The following is a 14,407-nucleotide window of genomic DNA, read 5'->3' on the forward strand; positions in this document are numbered from 1 at the left end:
TTGACTTGAGACTTTCCAGTCTTGACTTTGGACTTGACTCGGACTTGCCCTGTCTTGACTCGGGACTTGACTCGAGACTTAAGGGCAAAGACTTGAGACTTACTTGTGACTTGCAAAGCAATGACTTGGTCCCACCTCTGGTAAATGAGGCCCTAAGTCCTAATTATGCATTGTTTTTAGGAGATATCCATAACGCAACACATTTTTCAAAATGTATAAAACTGTCAAGTTGCAGATGTCATAGAATAAAGTTCAGTGACCCACTTTCATCAAGATGTTTGTGTGAAGAGTCTCATCAAGTTGCTTTGTTTATGGAATGTTAGTGTGGGTCTCAGGTGGCGCAGCTCACTTGCCAATTACACGAAAAGATGTGAGGGTAAAAGGGTTGGAGTCGGAGGAACTGGGAGGAAAAAAATCCCATCTCGCCAGGCTGTGACAGAGGAGGTAAGCCAAAGGCAAATGGATCAGTTTGGGATTATACCTGCGAGAGCAGGTTTGGACCATAAATATACATTGGCACACTATCAGATGAGACAGGAGCAAAAACTCGGAGGACACAAACAGGATATAAATGATGTCTTTCTCATGAGATTGCAACACCTGGTTGGCTGCCCTAATGTAAATAACGGTAGAGTTGTTAAGATTTAAATGTCAGACAATGTAATAAATGATTGTGTCCCAGTTTATTAGAGCAGCACAGTTTAGTTCATTATCAAATTAGGGGGTCTTAAACTGACTGCAGTGTGATCAGACTATTCTTCTGAAAATTTGAAAGATAGGATGAGACCCTGGAGAGAAAACGTGGAATCTGAAATATCAGAAATCGAATGGGGAAATATTTGTGTACAACACTCAAATTAAATTCCTGAATACACGTCTTTAATTTAATCCAAAACAAATGTCTAATAAGAATATACCTGTATGTGACACCAGTGGAATTGAACAAGTATAATAACAAAATATAATTTACATCTGTTTTAAATGTACTGAAGCTATAGCTACAATTATTTTGTTTTCATTAATGAAAATAAAACATTTTGGGAAGAGATACTTTTGATAATTTAAAAAAATTACGCTGTATCCAAGATGCTTTTTTGTTGAACCTGTATTCAGATATGTATAAATAAATATATTCAAAATTAACAAACTTTCATCAATCTTGGTCTGGGGACTGCAAAACATGTGTTGCATTGTTCTGGAAGTCTAACCACACACATAATATTAAAGTAACAGTAGAGTGGAAAAACAAGTTGACTTTAGATGCTTAATTCTGTTTCATTGTATCCATTAAACCATATCCAATTGTTTTTGTACGTGAAAATACCGTCTAAACATCACAAAATGCCAAAAATTCAGTCGGCCATTTCGAATATCTTCTGCAATTTCCGTAGATTCTACGTGGGGAGCGTGATACATCGCATATAAATCAGTATGTTACATCGCTTTTTAATTTGACATGAAGCATTGGCCGTTGTGGCAATTGCATAATTTCTTGGGACTGTTAAAACAATTGCCTTGCTCAACATGATGACATTTCTGTTGGGCGGATCGCATCGAGTCGCATCTGAACATACTATGGTGTCTAATCAAGTTTATTGGGATTTAATAGAAAAAGAAAAATGCACTGCATTGCAATGTGATATTATCTGTTATGCACAATTACATAACATACAGTCGCGATCAAAAGTTGACATACACTTGTAAAAAACATAATGTCATGGCTGTCTTGAGTTTCCAATAATTTCTACATCTCTTAATTTTTCGTGCTAGAGTGATGGAGCACATACTTGTTGGTCACAAAAAACATTCATGAAGTTTGGTTCTTTTATGAATTTATTATGGGTCTACTGAAAATGTGACCAAATCTGCTGGGTCAAAAGTATACATACAACAATGTTAATAATAACTCTGGCAAGCTTCTGGTTGAATTTTTGACCGCTCCTCTTGACAAACTTGGTGCAGTTCAGCTAAATTTGTTGGTTTTCTGACATGGACTTGTTTCTTCAGCATTGTCCACTCGTTTAAGTCAGGACTTTGGAAAGGTCATTGAAAACCTTAATTCTAGCCTGATTTAGCCATTCCTTTACCACTTTTGATGTGTGTTTGGGGTCATTGTCCTGTTAGAACACCCAACTGCGCCCAAGACCCAACCTCCAGGCTGATGATGTTAGGTTGTCCTGAAGAATTTGGAGGTAATCCTCCTGTTTCATTGTCCCATTTAAAGCACCAGTTTCATTTCATTTTTGTTTCATCTGACCTCACATAAGACCTTCTGGAGGAAAGTTATGTGGTCAGATGAAACTACAATTGAGCTGTTTGGCCACAATACCCAGCAATATGTTTGGAGGAGAAAAGGTGAGGCCTTTAATCCCAGGAACACCATCTCTACCGTCAAGCATGGTGGTTTTAGTATTATGCTCTGGACCTGTTTTGCTGCCAATGGAACTGGTGCTTTACAGAGAGTGAATGGGACAACCTAAAATCATCAGCCCGGAGGTTGGGTCTTGGGCGCAGTTGGGTGTTCCTACAGGACAATGACCCCAAACACATGTCAAACGTGGTCAAGGAATGGCTAAACCAGGCTAGAATTAATGTTTTAGAATGGCCTTCCCAAAGTCCTGAATTAAACTCCATTGAGAACATATGGACAATGCTGAAGAAACAAGTCCATGTCAGAAATAAACTGAAACAAATTCAGCTGAACTGCACCAATTTTTGTCAAAAGGAGTGGTCAAAAATTAAACGAGAAGCTTGTGGATGGCTACCAAAAGTGCCTTATTGCAGTGAAACTTGCCAAGGGACATGTAACCAAATATTAACATTGCTGTATGTATACTTTTGACCCAGCAGATTTGGCCACATTTTCAGCAGACCCATAATCAATTCATAAAAGAACCAAACTTCATGAATGTTTTTGTGACAAACAAGTATGTGCTCCAATCACTCTATCACAAAAAAATAAGAGTTGTAGAAATTATTGGAAACTCAAGACAGCCAGTTCTTTACAAGTGTATGTAAACTTTTGATCGCAACTGTGTCTGCAGAGCTGCCAAGTTTCATAAAATAAAAGAAAGTGAGACTTTAGTGGCATGATGCATTTGAAAAACAATTGACCTTTTTTTAACACCGATTTGGCCTGTTTTAATGTTGATTTATTCTTAATTCCAGCAGGTCTCCCTGCACTGTGGCCTCCTAATGCAACCAGAAATTTGAAATAAAAATCATCTCAACTGCTTTCTCTGCTGGCTCCTCTGTCTCATCCTCTGCATCTGAGCTCTCAAATCGTATCTCTTCTACATCTCCGTCCTCACTGTCCTCAATCTCTTCTGATCTTCCAGTGTTGCCAACTCCTCAGTAAGGAAAGTAGCTATCGAATGTCATAAAAGTTGCTGCATGTTTATAGATGACATCAGTGCCTTATTTGCATAATTGATTACAATAGACGCTGCAGGAGAGAGGAATAACGTAGTGGGAGACATAAAAAGTGAGGTACAAATGAAAATTTTGATTAGATTTGTAAATTAATTTTATTCTGTTAATTTTTAGTTTCATTGTATTTTTCTTTGTTCTACATCGTTTAATGTCAGTGTATCAAATTTGATCAAAAGATTGAAGGGCTGTGATATTCACTAACGAACCAAATCTATTGACTGGCAATAACATGAACGACAGGTCTGTTTTCATTTGAAGCGTGACAATGATAAAATATTTACTTTTTCATCTCACTCTGTAAACCAAGGCAGAAACAGCAACATTTGTGCCCACAGTGGGTGTGCGTCTCCTCTCTGCTCTGACAATAATGGAATGGAACTTTATTGTCATTCCATTTAAAATGTACAAGGAAATTGGTTTTCAGCACAAGCTGTCCAGAGCAGACACACCGTTAGGGTACCGCCTTTGAGGACGGGCTTGGTTTATGTGGTGCCTTCCGTGGTTGGCTGGTTTAAGGCATGGACGATTGATGGCTAGGTCTGGGATTGTTTTTTTCTGTCAATCAATCAGTTACTCCAACTATGGCAAGTTCCAACAGCCAAAGTTTATTATTCTGAAAAATAAATATAGAGTAGTGAATAGGGAATATAAGCGTGAGAAATGTCAAGTGTGGCGTGAGAAAGGGTTAAACTGCTTGACTGTTACACTCAGTGAGGTTGATGGCTGGTGAGGCACTGACTTCATCACAGTCAGATTTACAAACATATGAACCCTAAAGAGTATCTTATTCACCATTTGATTGGCAGCAGTTAACGAGTTATGTTTAAAAGCTCATACCAGCATTCTTCCCTGCTTGGCACTCAGCATCAAGGGTTTGGAATTGGGGGTTAAATCACCAAAAATGATTCCCGGGCGCAGCGCTGCTGCTGCCCACTGCTGCCCACTGCTTCCCTCAACTCCCAGGGGGTGAACAAGGGGATGGGTCAAATGCAGAGGACAAATTTCACCACACCTAGTGTGTGTGTGACAATCATTGGTACTTTAACTTAACTTAACTTTAACTTTACACATACAAACTGTAGCACACAAAAAAGCATATTTAATAAAAAAACGTTATTATGGTCTTACCTTTACTTATAAATGCGCCGCTGTTCTGTTGGATTAATGAACCCCCTGATGGGAGTGTTATATCAACTAAAGCCCTCACTTCAACTTTCCACGTGCAAGATTGAATCTATTTAAAAAAGTGTAACCGAGGGTTTATAAATGTCGCCTATACTGTATGGAACTATAAAATAACAAACACGGAGGCTCCAGTTTACACGAGGACCACTTTATTTACCTTCTTTCAAAAACCTCCGCAACGTGACATCACTTCCGCTCTTAGCGCCTTCAAAATAAGAGCTCAAGGCATATACTGTATAACAGCGCATAACAGGAACTTAACATCACAAAGAGGAAAGCCCATAAAAATAGGTTACAAAAGTTATTTAATAAGAAGCCAAAAAGTGCAAAAACAATAATGTTCGTGTTGGAGGAGTTGTGAATTAGGTACACCTGCAGTCTGCAGGTGTATCTAATGTTGTGGCCCTGCAGTCATTCACAATTCCTCCAACACGAACATTATTGTTTTTGCACTTTTTGGCTTCTTATGAAATAACTTTTTTCAATAGATTCAATCTTGCACGTGGAAAGTTTAAGTGTGGGCTTTAGTTGATATAACACTCCCGTCAGGGGTTGCCGTGCATTCTACGGCGGGGGTGCAGGAGGCGAGCCTCAGCCAGTGCGTCTTTTGCAGCCGTTTTATAATCGCTCAGCACAAGAAATACGTTACACACATACAGTTGTTGACAAAATACACTGACATTATATACCTCAGCTAACTAAACTATGGAAATGTATAATATAGTTCATATAGCAATACAGTCTCACTGCACAGCAGACCAGCAGTTAGCCGAGTCTGTCCATGTTGAGGCACTGAGTGATGTGCCTCGACTGGCTGCTGTTCACCGCACCGTCTCTTCTCAGTATTTGAATGGCAAATGTGAAAATTCAGCGATTTTGAATAAAAATAATCTAAAAATGGTGAATTTAAATGGAAAATAACTTTATAGTATAATCACTGGATACATTTAACAATTTAATATATATTTTTTTCTTTTTACATTTTTTTTCTTTCCATGATGGCAGGTGTGGCCACGCCTCACCTGCCTCTCGTGACTGCACGTCACTGTCAAAGCGTGAGGCTTGGCAGCTCTGTATCTGACTACCTGATAGGAATACATCATAATCAAGTGCAATTAAATGCGCTGCGCTGCACAATTAATCGGCATTGAAGTTTTAATTACTGCATTTACCAATCGCTAAATGTTAGGGAGGAGATAGCTGAGGGGCTAATTCGTTTAAAAGACTAACTATAGAAAATATGGTGCCTCGTCAGAACATGGAAGGAAGGGATGACAATCCAAATATTCTTCAGTGGCTTTATTTCGGCTGATGGTAGGACTGTAATAAATGTATACATCTATGAGAATGGAATGGATTGATTGATTGAGTGATAGATTGATTGACACATTTGAGGGTAGAATTCCGTAATAAACAAACAAAAGTGTTCATAAGAATACACATCTCAATTTACAACATCAAACACATATACAGGTCACAGAATTGTCTAATACATGCACAGCCCGAGAACAGGGGTCACCAACCCATCAATCGCGACCGACCAGTCGATCTTTAGGACCCTACCGGTCGATTGCGAAAATATCATTAAAAATATTTTTATTAAAATGACATCAGTGACCAACAGGCACGTATTTTAACCCCTGAACACATTTGCACGCCTCTGCGTCTCCCACCGCTCGGGACACTGTGGCCACAGTCCCCGAGCATGGCTGCACACTTCACCTACTCGTCTTGATGCGCGTCATGCACAAAAATCATTGAGATGCATTAAGGCTGACTATTGCAACGCATCGGAAATTTTCTAGCATCCAACATAAAAAAACTCTTCTCTCAACCAAGACCATCAGCACTTGCTTGCGACGGGTAGCTAACAAGGCAAATACTAGAGTCCATGAACATTGCTTCAAAGTATGAATTCTGTCTTAATTTACTGTGCATACAAAAGAAAAAAATGGCTTGTGCAAAGGCAGTGATAAATATGATATAACAAGGTAGGAGCCAAAGAAGGACTTCCTCAAAAAACCTGCCAGGTGAACAGCTAATTTTACTACTTCCGGCGCTGACGTAAGACCACCATGTAACTCGCGCCCCGCCCCATATCTGGCCATAGGAAGAACAAATATACGACGGTACTAGGGCTATAGTGGCCAAATAAAGTTAGCCTTTACAGCAGTGGTTCCCAAAGTGTGGCACAGGGGTCATCTGTAGCCCGTGACTCGGAATACAATGATTTGCATATCATTTTCAACCCATATTCAGTTGAATATGCTACAAAGACAACATATTTGATGTTCAAACTGACAATAAATAATCAAATAAATAATAATTTTAATAATAATCTTAATCATTAACTTTCGAATTTGATGCCAGCAACACGTGACAAAGAAGTTGGGAAAGGTGGCAATAAATACTGATAAAGTTGGGGAATGCTCATCAAACACTTATTTGGAACATCCCACAGGTGAACAGGCACATTGGGAACAGGTGGGTGCCATGATTGGGTATAAAAGTAGATTCCATGAAATGCTCAGTCATTCACAAACAAGGATGGGGCGAGGGTCACCACTTTGTCAACAACTGCGTGAGCAAATTATTGAACAGTTTAAGAAAAACCTTTCTCAACCAGCTATTGCAAGGAATTTAGGGATTTCACCATCTACGGTCCGTAATAACATCAAAGGGTTCAGAGAATCTGGAGAAATCACTGCACGTAAGCAGCTAAGCCAGTGACCTTCGATCCCTCAGGCTGTACTGCATCAACAAGCGACATCAGTGTGTAAAGGATATCACCACATGGGCTCAGGAACACTTCAGAAACCCACTGTCAGTAACTACAGTTGGTCGCTACATCTGTAAGTGCAAATTAAAACTCTCCTATGCAAGGCGAAAACCGTTTATCAACAACACCCAGAAACGCCGTCGGCTTCGCTGGGCCTGAGCTCATCTAAGATGGACTGATACAAAGTGGAAAAGTGTTCTGTGGTCTGACGAGTCCACATTTCAAATTGTTTTTGGAAACTGTGGACGTGGTGTCCTCCGGACCAAAGAGGAAAAGAACCATTCGGATTGTTAGAGGCGCAAAGTTGAAAAGCCAGCATCTGTGATGGTATGGGGGTGTATTAGTGCCCAAGACATGGGTAACTTACACATCTGTGAAGGCGCCATTAATGCTGAAAGGTACATACAGGTTTTGGAGCAAAATATGTTGCCATCCAAGCAACGTTACCATGGACACCCCTGCTTATTTCAGCAAGACAATGCCAAGCCACGTGTTACATCAACGTGGCTTCATAGTAAAAGAGTGCGGGTACTAGACTGGCCTGCCTGTAGTCCAGACCTGTCACCCATTGAAAATTTGTGGCGCATTATGAAGCCTAAAATTCCACAACGGAGACCCCCGGACTGTTGAACAACTTAAGCTGTACATCAAGCAAGAATGGGAAAGAATTCCACCTGAGAAGCTTCAAAAATGTGTCTCCTCAGTTCCCAAACGTTTACTGAGTGTTGTTAAAAGGAAAGGCCATGTAACACATTGGTGAACATGCCCTTTCCCAACTACTTTGGCATGTGTTGCAGCCATGAAATTCTAAGTTAATTATTATTTGCAAAAAAAAATAAAGTTTATGAGTTTGAACATCAAATATGTTGTCTTTGTAGTGCATTCAATTGAATATGGGTTGAAAAAGATTTGCAAATCATTGTATTCCGTTTATATTTACATCTAACACAATTTCCCAACTCATATGGAAATGGGGTTTGTACATACATACATACATACATACATACATAGACGTATATACATACATACACTTATATATATATATTTTTTAAAACATACTTGACACAGGGTTAGATCTTACTATGGTTTTTGACTGAGACCAGGGATCCTGGGCTCGAAAAAGTTTGGTGAATACTGCTCGAGATTATACTGAAAAACTAAATCTAGTGGCAAAAAACAAAAAACAAACCACGCATGGTGACTGCACAGGGCTCATCGTTCCTGCCCACACAACAGCGTAACAATTGACAGCTGCAGTCATAACATTGGCGGATAGTAGGCATTATCGCCCATACAACTGCCGCGAAAGGACGGCTGTACAAGCCAAGAGGCTTTCCCCTATTGGTATATTATGGATATCCTCAAACCTACTTTGTTCAGCAACACCAGCAGGACTTAAATTGGAGCTTAAACCGTGGATTTCACCGTACTAGTTTGACTGCTCGACCGAACGTCCGTGCCTCTTGCAACAGGAACCGGAACTTACTCAAACAACGGGAGATCGTCACGTGACTTCGCGTGAGTACGAAAACTTACTTAGCCTTTATTACACAAGTGGATGCTTTTTTTGATTTTCTCTCGCCATCTTCCTATTGAATCATAATTATCAAGCCTTGCACACCCTTGGCCTGCAGACCAATCAAAAGTGGTTAGAGGAAACAGTGTGCTTACAACAAATACCACTTGTGTTGTATTACTGTACAGTATCTGAATAAAAGTTTTAATGGTGACAATGTAAAATGACTGAATGAACTTCTTCGGTGACAGTATGAAGCCTGTCAACTTAGTTCAAAATGGAGAAATGACAAGGAGACTAAAACAAGCGGCCAAGGACGGCGTAACAAACAGGGTTGTTGTATACATAAACTAAAATATTTTTGTTATAGGATTGTTCTAATGTATGGCAATAGTCTCCCCGTGCACGTTCAAATCCTGCTGGTAACGTGTCTGTATTTGGAGTACTAGACGAATTGTACATCCCATCTGTGTTTGAAGTACTACACAACTCGTACAGGAGATCACCGCGAAAGGACGGGCTAGTCTGAGCTTTAGTCTTTCCTGTCGTCACAGCGTTGAGAAGAAACTAATGAAAAGTCTTATACATTAGTGTCTAAATAATGAAAAACAAGTGAAAACAACGTTAAATCCATGGCAGACCAAAGTGTTTGATAGCCCTTTGCGCAGACAGACGGAAACGTGTTATCATGGCCGAGTTATTAAGGCGATGGACTTGAAATCCATTGGGGTCTCCGCGCGCAGGTTCAAATCCTGCTGGTAACCCATCTGATTTTGAAGGACTACACAATTCGTACATGACATCACTGCGAGAGGACGGGCAGGTATGAGCTTTAGTCTTTCCTGTGGTCACAGGGTTGAGAAAAAAACAATGAATCAGTAAAAATAGTAGTATGTTTGAAGAGTTTTACACATGTCTGTCTAAATAATGAAAAACATGTGAAGACAACGTTAAATCCATGGCAAGCCAAAGTGTTTGATAGCCCTTTCGCAGACCGCCAGAAACATGTTATCATGGCAATTGAATGCAACGTTTAGTCCATTGCAGCCCAGACTACGCGATAGCCTTTCACAAAATTGTCTGCGTGTGTGTTATCATGGCCGAGTGGTTAAGGAGATTGACTTGAAATCCGTTGAGGTGTCCCCGCGCAGCTTCAAATCCTGCTGGTAACGTGTCTGTATTTGGAATACTAGACGAATTGTACATGAGATCACTGCAAGAGGACGGGCTGGTCTAAACTTTAGTCTTTCTTGTGGTCACAGGGTTGAGAAGAAACCAATCAAACAATAAAAATTGTAGTATGTTTGAGGAGTCTTACACATGTCTGTCTAAATAATGAAAAACTTGTGAAGACAATGTAAATCCATGACAGGCCAAAGTGTTTGATAGCCCTTTGCGCAGACCGCCAGAAACATGTTATCATAGCAATTAAATGCAACGTTTAGCCCATTGCAGCCCAGACTGCGCGATAGCCTTTCACAAAAAAACGTCTGTGTGTGTTATCATGGCCGAGGGGTTAAGACGATGGACTAGAAATCCATTAGGGTCTCCCCGTGCAGGTTCAAATCCTGCTGGTAATGCATCTGATTTTGAAGGACTACACAATTCGTACATGAGATCACCGCGAGCGGAAGTGCGTGCCTGAGCTTTAGTCTTTCCTGTGGTCACAGGGTTGAGAAGAAACCAATGAATCAGTAAAAATAGTAGTATTTTTGAAGAGTTTTACACATGTCCGTCTAAATAATGAAAAACAAGTTAAGACAACGTTAAATCCATGGGGTCTCCCCGGGGGTGTTGGTGTCTCTTGTTTGCGTGTTGGCGTTCGGGCTGACTGGCGGGCTGGCGCCGGCTGGTCTCCGTGGTCCTGGTGGCGTGTGGTTGCTGGTCGCAGTTTTTTTTTGATCACTTTGATTTGATTGGCTGGTGCTGGCTGTCTGGGGTTTTTGCGGCTGCTGTTTCTGCTGCCATTTGTTTGTGGTGTGGGCGCCCGTGGCTGCTGGGTCTGGTGCAAGGGTGTGGCTGATGTTGTGACTGGTGGCAGCGCGTGCGCGTGATGGCTGTCGGGGCTGACGAACTGTGTATATGTATGTATATGTGTGTGTATGTATGTATGTATATATATGTGTATGTGTACATATGTGTATGTATATGTATATATGTGTATGTGTGGGTATGTATACATGTATGTGTGTATGTGTATGTATATATGTATGTATGTATGTATATTTCTGGGGGTACGCTCTGGGCCTGCCTGTCAGACGGGGGTCGACGCCTCAGGCAACTGCATCCGAACTGCGTGTCTGGAGCTCCTGGGTCCCGCTGTCCATCCCTTCCGGGTGCCCGTCTTGGTTGGGGCCTGTTGGGCCTAGTCCCTGCGTCTATTGTGGTAGCTTGGTGCTGCAAGGTATTCCGAGGTGCTGCGAGTCGGCCAGTTGCTGGGGTAGTGACCTTGTTTGTCAACATGTCTGTGATCTTCTTTTAATTCTTTTTTTAAATTTATTTATTTATTTATTTATTTTTTTAAAATATATTTTATTAATATTATTTTTTAATTTTTCCCCTCCCTCAGGGGGGGGGGCTCGGCGGGGCGGTTGCTGGTTGTTCAATCTCCATCGTTGGGGTCCCTGCGGGTGGGGTGGGTGGTTCCCGTGGCCCTGTGCCTGGGTGGTCCTGCGGCGGCCGATTTGGGTGGGGTGGCCGGGGGCTGGCCTCGCCGCGCTCTCCGGGGGTGGGGAGTGGGCTCGTGGGGGCCCGGTTGCCGGTGGGGCGGGGGCGGTCTTCCCGTCCGGTTGCGGGGAGTCTCTGGGTCCCTCGGGCAGGGCGTCTCGCCTTTCTGCCCGTGTGGGGTGTGGTCTCTTGCTGGCTTGGGGTCTGGCTGTCCCCTGCTTTTCTCGTGCCCTGTCCTCTGCCGGGTGCGTCTGTCTGCGGCCTGCTGCTGGCCCTTTTGGGCGGTACGGTGGGCTGGGCTCTGGGGTTCCTGTCGCTGGCCGGCTTGGCTGCGTAGGGGCGGTGGTCCCTGGTTCCCTGGGCACCACGCCTCCTGTTTGTGGGTTGGGCTCTCGGGGGTGATGGGGCCGTGCTCTGGCTCCCACGCACTCTGGGAGTCGAATGTATCGTACATGCAAATTCACATATGCTCACATACGTACATAGGTACCTATGCTCCCACATACATACACAAATACAGTACATATTTACCTACCTAATGTTCGTACATCCACACGCACATTCAATATACAAACATACACATACACATACTGTACATATACATTCACTGTACAAACACATATACACATTCTGTACATATACATTCATTGTACAAACACATATACACATTCTGTACATATACAAGTTACACTCATGCACATAATCACGTTTCATCAAACATATATTAACGTTGTTGCCCTAGGGTAAACTGGGTGTAACACATGGCACACTGACAAAGCTTAACCTATTGTGACTATAACAATCTACAAGGTTAATGTAGGTTGCTTCTCTTTCTCCCCCTCCATTTTTCTGCATTCTTTCGTATCTCAAGTTATCATTACGTATATGTATTGTTGCATTTAAACAACTGTATTGTTGATAATAAAGGTAAATTATTGGTATTGTTCATTATCAATAGCGCTATTTCTATTGGTATTTGTATTGATCCATTTGTAGTGTAATAATGCTCATTGTCATTTCTGTATTATTTTTTATTTTTCGCTAACTGCTTATTTGCTATTACTTTTACCATCATATTTGTACATGTCATATTTGCTGATGTTGCTCTATTGTTGTTGTTGTTGTTGTTTGCTGTTGTTGTTTTTGTCTTTCTGTCTAATCCCCCTCTTGTCCCCACAATTTCCCCCTCTGTCTTCTTTTTTTTTCTCTTTCTATCCCCTCCTGCTCCGGCCCGGCTGCACTAAATGATAATATAAATACATTTAATAAAGTCAAATACAAATAAGGCAACAAGAGAAGTATCCTAAACTTCTCTTTTGTAAAGTAAATCTGAACAGCCGACATGGGCATCTACATCAACTTGCCTGAGAAGCGGGACAGGACACAAAAAAAATAAAAAATAAATAAATAAATAAATCCATGGCAGGCCAAAGTGTTTGATAGCCCTTTGCGCAGACATTTTGAAATGTGTTATCATGGCCGAGTGGTTAAGGCGATGGTCTCCCCGCGCATGTTCAAATCCTGCTGGTAACGTGTCTGTATTTGGAGTACTAGACTTGATGTACATCCCTTTATTGCTTGAGGACTGGCTGGTCTGGGACATCACAATGTTTCTAAAAATACCATTTACCCATTAAAAATGATGCTTACTTTGAAGAGCCTTCCACATGCCAGTCTCAATTGATCACACCGAAATAAAGACAATTGAATAGAATGTTTCATCTATTGCAGCCCAGACTGCGCGATAGCCTTTCACAAAAACATCTGTGTGTGTGTTATCATGGCTAAGTGGTTAAGGCTATAGACTAGAAATCCATTGGGGTCTCCTCGCGCAGGTTCAAATCCTGCTGGTAACGCATCTGATTTTGAAGGACTACACAATTTGTACATGAGATCACCGCGAGCGGAAGGGCGTGCCTGAGCTTTAGTCTTTCCTGTGGTCACAGGGTTGAGAAGAAACCAATGAATCAGTAAAAATAGTAGTATGTTTGAAGAGTTTTACACATTTCCGTCTAATCAATGAAGAACAATTTAAGACAACGTTAAATCCATGGCAGGCCAAAGTGTTTGATAGCCCTTTGCGCAGACAGCTTGAAAGTTATCATGGCTGAGTGGTTAAGGCGATGGACTTGAAATCCATTGGGGTCTCCCTGCGCAGGTTCAAATCCTGCTGGTAACGTGTCTGTTTTTGAAGTACCAGACGAGTTGTACATCCCTTTATTGCTTGAGGACTGGCTGGTCTGGGACATTGACCTTGCTGTGGTCACAATGGTTCTAAAGATACCATTTACCCAGTAAAAATGATGCTTACTTGGAAGAGCCTTCCACATGCCAGTCTCAAGTGATCAATTTCACACACCGAAATAAAGACAATTGAATAGAATGTTTAATCTATTGCAACCCAGAATGCGCCATAGCCTTTCACAAATATGTCTGCGTGTTTGTTATCATGGCCGTATCCGCCAGTAGTTGGACTGCTTCGGCGGTCCTAACACATTTGGTTAAGACAATGGACTTGAAATCCATCGGGGTCTCCCCGCGCAGGTTCCAATCCTGCTGGTAACGTGTCTGTATTTGGAGTACTAGACAAATTGTACATCACATTACTGCTTAAGGACTGGCTGGTCTGGGACATTGACCTTACTGTGGTCACACTGTTTGCAAAGATACCATTTACCCAGTAAAAATAAAGAGCATTCCACATGCCTGTCTCAATCGTTCAATTTCACACACATAAATTAAGACAATTGAGTACAACGTTTAATCCATTGCAACCCAGAATGTGTGATAGCCTTTCACAAAAACGGCTGAGAGTGTGTTATCATGGC

At 41.6% G+C, this 14,407-nt stretch overlaps 5 non-coding genes across 5 annotated transcripts in view; all 5 read left to right on the forward strand.

Moving 5' to 3' along the window:
• The first annotated feature begins 9,594 nt into the window (after positions 1-9,594).
• trnas-uga (transfer RNA serine (anticodon UGA)) lies at positions 9,595-9,676 on the forward strand. The gene has a single exon. It is a non-coding gene; the product is annotated as a tRNA-Ser (tRNA).
• Positions 9,677-10,410: 734 nt separating this feature from the next.
• Positions 10,411-10,492, forward strand: trnas-aga (transfer RNA serine (anticodon AGA)). Its single transcript has one exon. It is a non-coding gene; the product is annotated as a tRNA-Ser (tRNA).
• A 2,861-nt stretch (positions 10,493-13,353) lies between these two features.
• trnas-aga (transfer RNA serine (anticodon AGA)) lies at positions 13,354-13,435 on the forward strand. The gene has a single exon. It is a non-coding gene; the product is annotated as a tRNA-Ser (tRNA).
• A 241-nt stretch (positions 13,436-13,676) lies between these two features.
• trnas-uga (transfer RNA serine (anticodon UGA)) lies at positions 13,677-13,758 on the forward strand. Its single transcript has one exon. It is a non-coding gene; the product is annotated as a tRNA-Ser (tRNA).
• A 638-nt stretch (positions 13,759-14,396) lies between these two features.
• The window catches only part of trnas-aga (transfer RNA serine (anticodon AGA)), an 84-nt gene continuing 73 nt past the window's right edge, over positions 14,397-14,407 (forward strand). Inside the window, exon 1 of the tRNA in view lies at positions 14,397-14,407. This exon is cut by the window's right edge and continues 73 nt beyond it. This is a non-coding gene — a tRNA (tRNA-Ser).

Source organism: Nerophis lumbriciformis, linkage group LG11 (assembly GCF_033978685.3).
Source record: "Nerophis lumbriciformis linkage group LG11, RoL_Nlum_v2.1, whole genome shotgun sequence".
Taxonomy (NCBI): Eukaryota; Metazoa; Chordata; class Actinopteri; order Syngnathiformes; family Syngnathidae; genus Nerophis; species Nerophis lumbriciformis.